The following is a 16,261-nucleotide window of genomic DNA, read 5'->3' as shown; positions in this document are numbered from 1 at the left end:
ATCCCACATTGGTCAAATCAGCACACCTGCTTGTTGTTTGTCGCCTAAAGGAAACTGGCTCATACCCACGAGGGGGACAGGCCACACTACCTGTTTGGAGCGCAGCAGACGAAGAAGAGGACGAAAAGATCACGTGCCGGTTCATAATGATCATTTTTGTTCACACATCATGGAGCAATGCTCAGCTTAAACAGCTCCGCTGTCAATATAATAATTGTGTGGTTTTACGCCCAAAACCATGATACGATTATGAGGGATGCTGTACACATCTAAAGTGACCTGCTAATCTACTGCAATAACCTCATCGCCATGCACCTACTGCTCATTCAATACAGACTGTGGCACCAACCAAATGGGTGCAGGATAAATATCACCTGTAAACAAATGAAAACATTTTTTGCAGTGAATGGTAATGGTACAAGATTTTTATTTACCACTCGGGAACAACTCAGATGCTGATGTACAGGTCGCATGCACCAGTCTAACAAACACAGACACATTTTGTAAGATTGGTCAGATCGGGTACACAAAAGACATAAGGCAAGTGCATTGCGTATCACAGGGGAGAAAAAGGCGCTAGTAAGTGCACTGCAGAATACAATAATACACATCTCATCTAGAAGTATAATAATATAAGAGAGCAAAAATGTTGAACATTCAATTGTTGCCACCTGCAACCGCGGACTAACTGCTGGCTAATTGGTCTTGCATTTTGTTACAAAATAGATGCATTGCATATCAGAGAGTAGAAAAGGCACAGGTAAGAGCAATAATTTACAGCTTATCCAAAAACCTTGAACCTACAAGAGGGCACAAAAACGTCGAGTATTCAAGTTCAACACTCCGCAGCCTGAAAAGGTTAACAGTACACTATCAGTCTTGTATTCTATCGTACTGCCTGCCCCTCGTGTCCATCTGTCATGTGGTGCTCAGTACCACATTCAGAATGCAAAGTGCATATGGGTAGATGCAAGAAGGGTTCATTGACATATACAGACACCATTCACGGGGAAACAAACTACAGCAATTAAACTCTGGGGTTTTATGAGCAAGACCGCAATATGATTATGAGGCATGCTGCAATGAGGGACTCTGAATTAATTTGACCATCTGGGTTTCTTTAATGTGCACCTAAGTATAAGTGCACAATTGCTGTCATACTTCACCCCCACTGAAATATGGTCACCATAGCTGGGAATGAAGCCCATGTCCTCAAGTTGAGGAGCACAACACATTAGCAGCTAAGCTGCTACAGGACGTGTGCGTGAAATTAGTTAGTAAAGCTTACTAATGCAACATTACAACATTAGTAAAATTAGTAAACATAATTACAACATTAGTAAAGCTTACTAATGTTGTTAGTAGAAGGAAGTGACGCAAAAAAATGTCAGGGAGAGAAATTGCTCTTTAGACATTTCTGGATATCACAGACAGATCATGATCTTTTAAATGCACCTGGAACTCACAGCAAAAATTTAGAAGGTTCATTGTAACAAATAGATCTCATAAAAGTGTCACAGGTGTTGGACCACTTATTCTTTCACAGACCAAAGCAAATGACATTGACTTAACAGACGTCATAAGGCTCATTAAGTAAAAATAAGATATGAGGCTCTCTCAATTTTTTGAAGCCGTGACATGCAAAAAATAAAGAAGCAAAATAGTGTATTGCTTTAAACAATGGTGCTCTTCAATGAATTAAAATGTGGACAAATGATAAAAAAGTACACACAAAAAAGTACACACAAGACGTGAAAGATAGAGTTTGGGCAGCAACAAATAAAAAAGGCCACGCTCTTCAAGGAGCAAAGTCATTTTCATAGTCAACACTTGACGAAATCATTCATGATAGCAAAGGAAACCGTGAGTAATGTGCATTGTATTATTTCACCTTGTCACTCCAAGATTGGCAGAGCAGTAACAACACAGGTACGATGCCATCAGTTGCTGGCAAAGTTTCAACTTTGCACCTCCGCCACTTGCAAAAGTAGGATGATGCAATGCAGTGGTGACGACATGAAGGTTAGTAAAGGTGCTCACAATATCATTATGGCACTGAACACCCCCAGAAATGAAAATTATGCGATTTGTCATGAACAACGCCCCAGAAAAAAAAAGTGGATATTAAAATAAATTTTCAGGTATGTATGTGTGACCATTGACACTATTGACGCTTGGTGTCAAATTAGGACAAGGACATAGACGAATTTGGCCAGTGCCTGTATACTGGTCTGGGCACATGAGCAAGAGATTCCATTGTGCCGTAATACCAGCACTGGCATATGGCAAGCGGTCTACAAAAAAATACAAACCAACATCGTCATGATCAGTTTGTCACATCTGACACAAGAATTCCCCATTATATCTGACAATATCTTATATCCGTGTTCCTCATATTGAGTAATAATATAATATGGTAATAACCGTATGGCCTGCTCAAACTTCAACACTGGTTTCTGGAAGTCGCAATGTCATAACATTCCCAACATTGCATAAAGCAAGCTTTTGCCCATTGGTGAGAATAATGGCATCACCTACTTCTGCGGAAAGGTAATGCAGGACAAAGGAGCAAAAGCCTCAAAAGCGCTGCTTGCTGTCTGTTCGGGCACCGACTGCCTTTACCAATCTTGGCACAATGGCACTGTGGAGATGTCCTTGGAATGTGCGTACCGAGAACCTGCAAAAAGATACACAATGATAAGAATATGAGCAGCATGAGAACACAACAGAATTCAGACCTAACGCTGAAACAAAATGGACAAATGACAACCACCTGATTGTAGCCACCTTGTGGTATTTTGTAGAGCTTATTTGCAATATTGTCCATGAGCTTTGAGTTCTTGACTAACTCGCCCTTGCCTTGCCATTTGCTAGCATTCTGGTTAGCTCACTTGGTAGAGTGACTGCCCAGGAAAGGCGCTGGTCCCAGATTCGATCCCCGGACCTGGGCAAATTTTTCTTCAACTAGAAGCTTCTCTTTCTGAAAAATCCGTATGGATTTCCTTGTGGCTTTGGCTACAATTAGGTGGTTGTCATGCATCCCTTTCATAACCGTTCTGCCACCTTGGGGGATTCTTAGAATCCATTCGCAATAAGTATAGAATGTGACGCCAAAATGCCTTGCAGCTGGTGTCCCATATATATATCTATATATACACACACGCACACACCATGTAACACTTTACCATAAACAAAAAATGGTGAAAATATGTCACGAACAACGAGGGATGACTGAAGCCAAACAGCAGCCAAGAGTATGCGACACTGGAAAACATACAAGCTACACAGTGCTGCAGGTTCATACAGGTGCATCTCACTTATGCCATAGTTTCTAGTCAATTTAAACATTTTTTATAACTACGAAGCATGAACAGTGCTGTAACTTTTGCTCTCAAGCATCATTTTTCTATGTTACTTTGCAACAAGAAAGTTTTCTGCAATAAAATGTCTCCCTCATAATGTGCCAATATCACAACGTGAAGATGTGCAAATTTTCATAGCTCACAGGTCTAAACTGCCACGCATACATTGAAGACAAGGAGTTAGAGGCCATCTGAACCAAGATCAGTTATCACAGGTGGCAATACACAAATTAAGCATAGCAGACATTAGCTTCGACTGGGAGAAGACGTGAGAAGTACATACAGGGGCAACTTGTCACCAAAAAGCACTGGAACACCACCAAATTGTATTTCATAGAGGAAAGATTCAGTTGCTCTTTTTGATATAACCAAGGGCATAACATGCAAGGAGTTTGGAACCTTGCAAATAATGGAAAACAAAAGTCAAACCACAAGGCAAAGAAAGATACGGCCACATTTGCCGTTGCCCATGCTTTGTCGCCAGTTTTTTTTTACCCAAGAGCTGCCACACTAATCAACACTGCCAGTACAAGATACTCAGCAACAAGCAGTGAAAACATAGGGGCCAGAGCTTGGGAAACACGATTCCCTCTGCAGAATATTCCCAAGAGATGATGCGACCAAGCTTTACAATCATCATGTGGCTTCAGAGTTGGGGCTACAGCATGACTGTAGCTGCAGTATGCTGGTACGTACTATAAGCATGACAATGTTTCGACACAGTATGTCTGATCACCGTTTTAAAGCAGTGCTCGTCTACGACTACCAGAAATCGGTTACAGGAGAGAGTTTACTAGCACGACGCGACTCACGTGGTGCAGGCTGCGATGGCAGCAGCATAGCAGGTGCCTGCACAGGAGGTTCAACGGTGATACTACCATAGGCACCGCCTTGTGGTGGTAGTACTGTTGCCGAAGGGTAGTATGTGTGCTGGGGATACGACACGAACGCAGCTGGAGTTGCATCTGAGACTACAGTGTAAGCTGGAGGTGCAGCAGTGTAGACGCTCCTAGAAATGGTGTAAACACTCCCACTGTAGGCTGTGTAGTTGCCCCCGACATCACCGGAGGATGAACTGGTACCAGCAGTGGTTGAGGTCTGCCTCGCTGCACCATAGAAAGGGACAGCAAGTTCGTAGGTGTTCCATGGTAGAACTGAAGCATAGCATTACCATCCTCATCGGTCACTCCTGCACGTGCAAGGAGTTTACTACGAGACCCCTGTAAGTTTAACGAAGCGGCTACCACCAGTTACCGTGATAGCGTAACGTGGATATGCCCGAGCTGCCACCTTGAACGCAATTGGCCTCTAGTACTTGCTCTTCATTGTGACAGCAGGGCATAAATGGCAAAACCATTCATTGCTTAGTCTAATCTCATCCTGAGGACAACATATGTTTGTCATTATTGTTCCAATCACTCATATGTTTTGACACTGCTAGGCCCCCAGAGGTGGCACCGATGTGGTGATTCGCTCAGTAATCCGGGAAGCAAGACAATAAACGTAATTCATACAGGTTGCTTTAAAGAGCCTCTAGTTTCTGCTAAAAATGTGCCCCACGGTTTGAATTAATGCACTGCTGTACTACTAGTACTCACAAACATCTCGGGTGTCGTCGATGGCAGATGCAGGCTATGAAGAAACAGGTCAGCATCAAGACCACCATGACGCTGAAGCCAATGGTCACTTCAATAGGAAACACTAAGTGAGGTGCCTTTCAGGTGTTCCACGTGAGAGACATGTTCCTGGTGTATCTGTTGCCCTGCAAGAATGTTTGAGAGGTCAGATCACACAAAGCACACAGACATGAAAACTGTGATGAGAGCAGAAAAGAAAGGAACTTGAATCATTATTAGCATGGTCCCTCGACCACTCTACAGCAAACAATAAAACATGACAGCTGTGTACTTGCCTTGTGGTACAATAACATTGCAGCTGTAATATAAGTAACACCGAAGAAATTACTTACTTAGCAAGCCCAGAAATAAACACTGGCCAAATTATCCTAATGGCATGGCTGTCTGTGCACATTGAATTTACAGCTAATAATAATAATAATTGTTGGGGTTTAATGTCCCAAAGCCACGATTTGATTATGAGAGACGCCATGTGGAGGGCTCCGGAAATCTTGACCATCTGGTATTCTTTAACGTGCACCTAAATATAAGAAAATGGGGCTACCGCGGTCAGAATTCGACCCTGTGACCTGCAGGTCAGCAGTTGAGCACCATAACCACTAGACCCACCATGGCGGGTTGCATTTACAGCTGAAAGCACCTGTTATTGTAAGCATGTGATCAAGACTCCTTGCCTGGTATAATACTGTTTTTCTTTTCTTACTGAGGTGTAGTGTTTCACACCTGAAGTAAGACCAAAATAAAAAGGGAAGGACACATTGAATACAGGGTGTTATCGACACTAATGAAGATGTCTTTTTTTTCTTTTTGTTGTTGTTACACAACTTATGTTGCCCTTTCAATATGATTGCAAGTTTCAACATACAACATGAAGATAAAACAGGAATTTGAGTAAAGAGCTTCCTTCTTTGCTGTTCACATCTTCACACAACCATATTGCCACATATAATATTCTTGACAAGCAAAAAACAAAAAGTCGCAATTTCAATTATGCTATGGTTTGCAGCTTGTTTAAACCAAAGCATAACACAAGCGAGCGAACAATCATTTTCCATGATGAACTACACAAAGAGTTCAATGCAAGAGCATGCTCTTTTACAATCAAGTAGAATGACAAGCAACTTACATCTTTTCTCAAATTCGTCATCAAAAGCATATGCCACATTGAGGAGAAAACTGAGGCAGACACATTTCACAAAGGACTTGATGAAGGGACCCATGATGGGATCGAAGTGACAAAAGCTGCTTCAGACAGGCCTGCATACCAAAAGATAATGAGCACAGATACATTAGTCATTATGTTTATTAATAACCAAAGGTGGCAACACTCAAAGGAGACTTCTGACATGGTGTTGCCTTGCTCTGTGCATTTATATTGTGTTATTCAGTGCTCAATGACTGCACTGTAATCATGATCAAAATGTGTTTTAGGTTGTTTTTTTCAGCAGCTATCTTATAGCATTTCTTTTTTTTAAATTCTTTATCATCTTTATTCTTCAGTAGACTGGTATGATAGCAGCACAATTATGAGTTGAGTTGAGTTGAGTTTATTTACCACGTACAGTTGTACAGTAAGTGCCAGGGACAGGGGGAAAAAGCTATCATTCAGTATAAATTTGTGCCAACGACAGTCGATACCAGGCTAAAAATACATCAGTGATACAACCAATACGACTACTACGCTGCTTAACGAAAACGAATGACATTCATATAACGAATGACAAGCACATTCAAGAGGAACTACAATGTTAGTGTGATCACTCCACGATATATGTGGTCTACTGAATTTATTGCGTATAATAATAGTGAATTAAATGGGCACTTTTTCGTCATCGGGATGCTGGCAAACACTGACAAGATTTTACAGTACTGACTTTAGCATATATGTATGAAACGGCAGATAATTGTACGCGCATGCATGCCCACAAGTCACCACACCTGCACTTCCTAAATGCATTCTGTATGTATAAATATTACACCACTCCACTCTAGTCAGACAATTGGTATTGCTAGTAATAAATAATTACAAAGAAAGCCCGCACGGACCGCGCAGTAGAGTTACGGAGAAACAATCGGAGGGTTCTGCTAAGCGCAAATGCCGATGACAAAAGTTCATGATGCGGCGTCAATTTTAAGGATGCGATAGAATAGGGAGTGGATATTCACCCGGCATCCGGCTGAATTGCGCGAGCAGAACTTGGCCGGCAGTGTCTCCTCATTGGCCGGCTGTAGTCACGTGGTTAATGCCGGCATCCTGTGGCAAAAAGCGCTTTGCCGGCACGGGTATTTGTCGAGTGTCATTTCGCGAGCGCCGTCAAACGAAGAGTGCCGGCATTTAGTGAGAGAACAATTATATGCGGTAGTTTGACTTCCCACGCCGTCGCCACATCCGAAAACGCACGCCGTGACGGCAACAGTTGTCCGGTTCTGGTTTGGCCGCAATTTGCTTTTGCGGCCGGCCGTCAAGCGACGAGCGCCGGCACTTAGCGCACGGGTATTTGCGAGTTTCATTTCGCGAGCGGCCGTCAAGCGAAGAGTGCCGGCATTTAGTGCGGGAACAATTACATGCCGGTAGTTGACTTGCCAACGCCGTAGCCACGTCTGAAACGCACGCCGTGACAGCAACAGAGTTGTCTGGTTGTGGTTTGACCGGCAGTTTGCTTTCGCGAGCGGCCGGCCGTCAAGCGACACCAGGCAGCTGTGACTACTACGACGGCACAAGTCGTCCGGTTGTGGTGTGACCGGCAGTTTGCTTTCGCGAGCGGCCGGCCGTCAAGCGACGAGCGCTTAGCGCGGAGACAATTATTTGCCGGTAGTTTTACTAAACCATGGTATAGCCTCACCTGAAAACAGGCTGTGACTACTACGACGGCACAAGTCCTCCGGTTGTGGTTTGACCGGCAGTTTGCTTTCGCGAGCGGCCGAGCGCGGAGACAATTATTTGCCGATACATGTCAAGATAGTGTGACGTAGTCCCGCCACGTCGGTGACAAACATGGTGAAATAAAGGGGAAAAAAATCACCGACGATTACGATACCACCTAATATTCTGAGCGCAACTGTTTAGGTGTTATCAGTGCCCTCAGTGATAAAATTCTTGAAGAAGATGTGGAAACAAAGCCAGATTTGCTGAACTGTGGTGTTTTGGATGAGTGCATGGACATCAACCTTGTAAGCCCTTTTTCAGCAGTGATGCATGGCTCTCTATAACGAGCACAGTGAAGGTGAAACATATCAATGCACCAGTGGGAATGTGAACAGTGTCACGAAGAGCTTGAGAAGTTTGACTATTTTTTGTGATTGGTGTCTCTGCTGGTACCATATACCTTGCACATTGTTGAAGAGGCAGCCAAAAAAAAGAAACTGTGGCAATGTTCCAAGTGTGTGACTATTATATAGGTCAACATTGTGCATTGGCTTTCACGTCAACATTGTACAAACAACTTTGTTACTTGTTATTGATGGCTTGCATTGATGTCATTGAAAGCACCGTGTTGGAGCACCAGCATGTGGGGACGTGGTGTTTGCGATGCCACATTAATGTTATCAAAACATCACATGCATGTACTTTTGTTATTTGCACACAGAGATGTTCCTGCCATGTTCTTTTCACATAGACGAAACTTGTTTGTCATCAGAGCCACCATCGTGCAGTGCCAGTTCATTGAGAAGCTGCGTCTATGGCATCATGTGCAAGCCATTCTGAAATGACCTTTTGTGTACCATGCAACAACAAAAAAAGTGAGAAATGTCATGGAGACAATGAAGGGTTTGACTGGCACTGTAGCTGGTATCATACCCCTCCATCTGATCTGAGGTATCCAAAGAAGAAACTGTGCGATGTTCCCTCTGCGGGTGACTTTTGACAATATTTATGTGCATATCTTCCATGTTAAAATTGTTTAAAACTGAGACGTGCTACATTTTTATATCACCTGACGTTACCCGTTGTGTAGAGTTTGACCTCTACTAATTGCCATTATCATACCCCTGCATCTGATTTGAGGTAGTCGAAGAAGAAACTGTGCAATGTTCCCACTGCAGGTGACTTTTGACAATATTTATGTGCATACCTTCCATGTTAAAATTGTTTAAAACTGAGACGTGCTACTTTTTTATATCACCTGACGTTACCTGTTGTGTAGAGTTTGACCTCTACTAATTGCCATTATCATACCCCTCCATCTGATTTGAGGTAGTCAAAGAAGAAACTGTGCAATGTTCCCACTGCAGGTGACTTTTGACAATATTTATGTGCATATCTTGACCTTTGACAATATTTATGTGCATATCTTCCATGTTAAAATTGTTTAAAACTGAGACGTGCTACTTTTTATATCACCTGACGTTACCTGTTGTGTAGAGTTTGGACCTCTACTAATTGCCATTATCATACCCCTCCATCTGATTTGAGGTAGTCAGAGAAGAAACTGCAATGTTCCCACTGCAGGTGACTTTTGACAATATTGATGTGCATATCTTCCATGTTAAAATTGTGTAAACTAAGACTTGTGTTGCCTTTTATAACGCCTGAAATTACTTTTTGTGTACCGCGCAACAAGAAAAAAAAAAAAGCAAAGTGAGGAGTGTGTTGTCGACATTCAAAGACAAATTCAGGATAAGATGGAAGCTTGCAGAGATTTAAAAAATCATCGAAAAGGCATGTTGCTAGAGCCAACATTTCGACAGGTGGACTTGTTATCATCAAGGCTGCCCTGACAAAAGCAGGCCCGTTTGTTGAAATGTTGGCTCCAGCGACATTCCCAGGCCAAGGACTTTTTCATCTCATAGAAACGCACAAGATGTTCAGTAGCGCCTTTGCTGATATCATACATAGCCCTTCCATATGTCATCAGAGGCAGCCAAAGAACAAAAATATGAAACTTTCGTGTCAGTATTGTGCATTTCAGAATTTTTCGTAACTTCTAAATGTATGACATTTATTTTGGCAACATAGAAATAAAAAATTGAAACACGACCCAGGTGAAAATTTCCTGCTGGTTTTCTGCTGGTTTGTGCTGGTTTCTGGTGGAACCAGCAGGACAGCTGCTGGTTTCCTGCTGGTTGTACTGGTTCCAGCAGGATGCTTACTGGTCCTCTGCTGGTTCCAGCAGGGTGCTTGCTGGTTTTATGCTGGTCCCAGCAAGCATCCTGCTGACTGTACTGGTTCCAGCAGGATGCCTACTGGTTTTGTGTACTGGTTCCAGCAAGATACTGGTTTTCTCCTAGGATGCTGCTGGAACCACCAGCTGGTAACCTGCTGGTTTTCAGTTTGCTTGAACTGGTTCTAGCAATGCACATAAAATCGGTGTGAATTAACAGCTGCAAATCCCCTTTCAAGCATCGTTTTCAGCTAGAAATCGCTCTGGCTTGGAATTTTTCATTCCAAGCTGGCTGGAAATAAGAACCATTCCTAGCTTGAAAGGGCATTTTCAGAGTCGGGAAGTCATATTTTTATCTGGAAATTTTTTCCAGTTTCATTTGGGAAATAATGTGCTAGCAGAAAATGTTCCTCTCTTGAAGTACAAAAACAACTCCAGCTGCATAACAGTGCGCTATAAACAAGTGACGTACATAGCATGGTGTGCATTCATAAGATCATGATCTTCATCACACTGTACAGAGTGCACATTTTACAACAGAGATCTAAAGTGCCCCGTACGACAGGGTTACAAAAAATATCGCCGAAAAAAAAAAACGCACTTTTATTCGACCTTTCCTGTAGATGTGCGTCCGACCGACACGGCTCATCTTGCTAATGTAAACGTCCAACTAAAGTTAGGTCATACTTAACCGTTGCGCAAACAGGTAGTGTTCACGGCACAGCGGTTACTTCCCTGCGAAAAGGAGCTTCTTGTTATAAACATTCACCATTCTCAGCTGCCACGATCGGACAGCAGCGAACTGAAGCGAACACCGTCGTAAAGAACGCGGCATTGCTAAGAGAGGTCATTTTTGTTGGGCCGCGTCTCCTGCGCGCGGGTGGCAGGAGACGGTAGGTGGGGTAAAGCGTTCGGTTCACCCATATAGCCGCTTAAAACCGGCTTGACTTGGCTTGAAGTGTATAAGTAGGTGGCGGCAGAGTAGCGTTCAGGCCGTCGTTTATTTCTGCGTGGTGTGTAGGGTGTTGGGTGTTGGCAGAGACGGCACTACTAGTGTTGGTTTTGAGCGTGAACTGTGTGCGCGAGAACCGCCTCTGGCCGTGGTGCCGTGGTGTAACCGTGGGGACGTGGTCGCGTTGTGTAGAGTGTTGTAGAAAGTGATTCGTGTGCAAGTCGTTGCCGCTTTTGTTTCTGCGATGTCCCCGTGTTCAGTGGACCGCCGCCAAATCTATAAGCAACGATAACGAGCGTGAGATAAAGGCCATGTGTATGCGATTTGTGAATGTCTGTAATAGTAGTGGTTCTTGATGGAAAGGAAGAACGGAGTGTCTAGCGCGTTACGTCTAGACGTAACTATAGGAGCCGTTGCAGTTACGTCTGGACGTAAGAATAACAAATCTTAAAGTTACGTCCAGCGTGAGCAGACGCACCGAACGATCGGCTCTAGTGGCGCAGCGGGCTAGTACGAGTCGTGCTCGGATCTGCGAGGACGTTGGTTCGAACCTCGCTGTTGTCCTTCTCTCTCTTTTTTATTAAGTGCTCCACGGGCGCCGTAATATTTTTTGTTTAAGGAAATCGCCTTGGTGGCAGCGGTGGACGCCCCAGCCCACGTCGCGCTCCGTACTCTTGCTGTAGTGACACCAGCCACTCGAGCAAAATAGTGGAGCGACGACGGCGCACCGCGAAGCGACAGCGTCCCAGTGACACGAGCCAACCACTGAGACTGGCAAGATAATTATTAAACTTAAGTGCGCACGGTGGACGTAACTTTAGCAGCTGATTATGGCTCCCTGCGTCGTCTGCTAGCCACACCGTGTTCGCTAGTGTGCAAACGTCCTGCGCGCGTCCTCAGAGGGCAGCCTATTCCGTTGTGTTAGCACAGCATCAAATGCTTGTACGTATGTCTGCACGATATAAACAAGCATTTTCAATTTCCAAGGCTTGTATGCAGACTAATAAGTGAGCAAGACACGCAAATTGGGCGAGTTGGTGAGGTTCCATGGTAAAAATATAAAGCAGCGCTTTTTTAAACACAAGACGAAGGAATGGAGGGACACATACATCTCTTCTTTCCTTCGTCTTGTGTTTAAAAAAGCGCTGTTTTATATTTTTAATAATTGAGTGCATGCACGTCTCGGTATGGAGGTGTGAATGCAGAATTTTTGAGACACAATTATTATTTTATTTTATTTATTTAATACCCATAGCGCCCATACAGGCATTACGTACAGTGGGGGGGGGGGGGGGGGGGGGGGGGGGGGGGGGGGGGGGGGCATGAAAGTTGCAGGTGCAAATGAAAATGTAGATTATTCTACGCCGACACAAACGTACACAGCTGCGTCGAAAACAGCTACATCAAAATGTCGTATACATTGGGAAAACAATCTAAAATAAACAGAAAGCACAGTGATAATAGTTAATGGCAATGCGAACAGTAATTACAACAAAGTGCGGCAGTGGTAAATATATAGTACAGCACAAGATGCAAAGGAAGCACTAAAAGAAAACAACACAGTTTACAAATGGGATACAGTATAGATCATGGTGATTACCAGGCGTACGCATGATTTCTTTTAAGGCTCGTGGTCAAAAGATTCAATCATTTTTATTGCAGAAAAGAATGCGTCATTAGACGAAATTCCTACAATTGTGGAAGGAAGTCGATTCCACTGACTGATAGTTCTGGGAAAAAAGAGTTGCTGAAGGACGATGTATTGCATTATATTCTCTTATCTTAATTGTGTTCGTGATCTTTGCGTGCTGATGTGTAGTGAGGCCGGTTAATGTATACGTCACGGGGAATTCGAGTATGAAAATGATATATGCTGTGTAATAGCTTCAGTCGAAATGACGCTCTTCGCATGCTGCAGAGACTTGCATTTTAATATCGCCTTAGATTCCGTTGAACTAAACTGTCTGTCATCATAGGCGTGCGAAGGAGGGGGGGGCAAAGGGGGCCAGAAGGGGGGGCGCAAAATCAGCCCTATACATTGTAGGGGGGGGGGGCGATAGGGGGGGCGCAAAGGCAGGCGCGCATACATTGACATAATAGGGAGGGGGGGCGCTGCGACGAACCTTCGCCCCCCCTGAAGGGCAACCCTGCGCACGCTTATGTCTGTCATACATGGGTATATTAAGCACATATCTTGCCGCCATGGACTGAACTTTTTCTAATCTTTCTTTCTTTGATGCTGTTGAAGGGTCCCACACGCAGCACGCGTATTCCAGCACTGATCTTACGTATGTTTTATATAATAACTCCCGGGTTTGCTGTGGAAATGCACGTGTATTTCGTCGCAAAAATCCCAAACTCCGACAAGCTTTACCTACGGTATAATCCACATGCCGACTCCATGATAAAGAGGGGCAAAAGTAAACGCCTAGGCATTTGTATTCGCACACCATTTTTACCGGTGAGCAGTTTATTGTGTATTCGAATTCACCTGGACTTTTTTTTTTTTCTGGTGAACCTCATGCACACCGTTTTCTTAAGCTTAAGTTTCATTTCCCATCGCTCACACCATGCGTGTATCGCACATAAGTCGTTTTGGATCACAGATCAGTCAGTTTCAGAGGTAATTTGGCGGTATAATATGCAGTCATCTGCAAATAGCCTAATATGATATTGTACGTTTTCGTTAATCTCATTGATGTAAAGTAAGAAAAGAAGGGGTCCCAGTACTGATCCCTGAGGCACCCCTGACGTAACATCAGTTATTGCAGACTGTTCGCCGTTTACAACTGCGCATTGTCGCCTCTCACGTAAATATTCTGCAACCCATGCAATAACTTGGGGATTAATGTCAAAGCTGGACAGTTTTTGCAGTAATAAGTAGTGCGAAACGGTGTCGAACGCCTTCTGAAAGTCGAGGAAAATACAATCAACCGAAGAGTTATCGTCCAGTGCTGCTGCTAAAACATGTGTGAACTCTACCAGTTGTGTGACGCACGATAGTTCATGTCTAAATCCGTGCTGGTTTGAGTTCAATAAAGAATTACTATCTATATGCTTAACAATGGCGGTATATAAAACGTGTTCAAGAATTTTGCAGCACACAGAAGTGAGTGAAATGGGGCGGTAGTTATTGATAACGTTGCGCGGGCCAGATTTATGTATAGGAGCAACCAATGCCATTTTCCAATCAGTCGGGAGAGAACTGTGTTTTAAGGACTTTTCGTAAATGACTGTTCGCAATCTCGTGAAGTGTTGGCGATTTAGAAATCCTTGTGATACCAAGCATGAACTATAGTCTGCAAAGGCCGGTTAGCAGTAAAAAAGACCTCAAGTCACGCACTTCTAGAGAGGTACACGGAATCATGCAAACAGAAAAGCAGAGTGCACAGAGTTCCACTTCAACTATAATTACACAGAAATACAGGCTTTTTTTTTGTAGCCGCTACAGCAAGAAGTATATTGGTTCAGTCGCACAACACCATTTATATTGTAGTATGGGCAGAACACAACCTATATAGCCGTACAAATAAGCAGAAAAAAAAAAACTCGAGCACAGTGGAAAACACGACTGTCGCCGAAGGCCAGTACCCCATTGATTGGCGGATTGCACTTCTCACACACGTAATAGGAACGTTAGGGCGGCTTCGTGCATTAATGTGGCAGATGGAGGGCGTATATACCACCATTGGGCTGTAGCTCAACGCGCTTTCTTGGATATGTGCAACACTTAATTGGATATGTGCCGCCGACCGCCCATCCCTACTAACTACACTGCTAACGCCGCGACGGTGAGCCCAACCTCGCACCAATGTGTTGCGAGTAGGCCTAGTAAGGCTGCACCAACATAACTGAACGGAAGGAGGCTTTCTAAAGACGACATTTATGTGTACACACGCGGGGCAGCTGTACCGATTGTTATTGTATGGACGTACCCTAGTGGACGTGTGATACATCAACACGGGCACGCAAACCGTACTTACATCAAGTTCGATGGAGACCTGCAGTTATTTCACTTTTATTTCACTAACCGTGATTGCCCCAAACTGAGGTTGACCGCCTCAACGAAGCTAAGGAAAAGGCAGCACCCGAGACGATGGCTGAAGGCAGCGTGACTCCGGCGGAGGCCGAAATTAACGTCTTCCTAAAGTGCGTCAGCTGGTCTGTCTCGACAACAGAGCTGCTGATACGCGAAACAGTCCGGCAAAACAAACCACGCACGTTTAAATACATAAGTGATGCTAGTAAATCGGTGATACGACAGTGATACTGAATGTATGGCCGCTTAATTCAGTGAGCGGCCGTGCTGAACGTTACAGTTACAGTGGATAGGTGTAAACGTCTAACCTTTCACACCGACCACAAGGTGACCACCCCTAACTTACGTCAAATATTCTTAGGGACAGTAGATTAAAAACAGCAAGGAGTTGTTTAGTCTGCGCATAGGACGCGTAACCACGGAGGCAGAATTGCACCGTGGACCCCGTGGACAGTTACGTCTGGGCGTAACGATAGCGACGGCTACAGTTACGTCTGGACGTAACCCTAGACGCACCGTTAAATAAAAGTGATGGTTCAAGTACACTTCGCCCAAATGACTTTCCAACTGTAAGCGATCGATCCACGCAAAGCACGCACTTACCACACATACATGTCCGCCACAGTACAAGCTGTGCGTCAGACAAACATTCACAAATCACGTAACTCATGGCCTTTATCTCATACTCGTACAGCTCGTTATCATATCTGATAGATTTGGCAATGGTCCACTGAACAGGGGGACATCGCAGGAACGAAAGCGGCAACGACTTGCTACGACTTCTACAACATACACAACGCGATCACGTCCCTACGGTCAGAGGTGGTTCTCGTTAATGCGCACAGTTCACGCTCAATATCAACACCAGTACAGTAGTGCGTAGTGCCGTGCCTCCCCTGCCAGCACCCACCACGCAAGCCACACAAACGGGCCACGCAGAGCACGCACTTACCACACATACACGTACGCCACAGTACAAGCTGTGCGTCAAACAGACACATTTCACAAATCACGTAACACATGGCCTTTATCTCATGCTCGTACAGCTCGTTATCATTGCTTATAGATTTGGCACTGGTCCACTGAACCGGAGGACATCGCAACAAAAGCGGCAACGATTTGCTACGACTTCTACAACACACACAGTTCTCGTTAATGCACACGGTTCA

This window comes from Rhipicephalus sanguineus, chromosome 3 (genome assembly GCF_013339695.2).
Source record: "Rhipicephalus sanguineus isolate Rsan-2018 chromosome 3, BIME_Rsan_1.4, whole genome shotgun sequence".
NCBI lineage: Eukaryota > Metazoa > Arthropoda > Arachnida > Ixodida > Ixodidae > Rhipicephalus > Rhipicephalus sanguineus.
Note: the sequence above shows the minus strand (reverse complement) of the source record.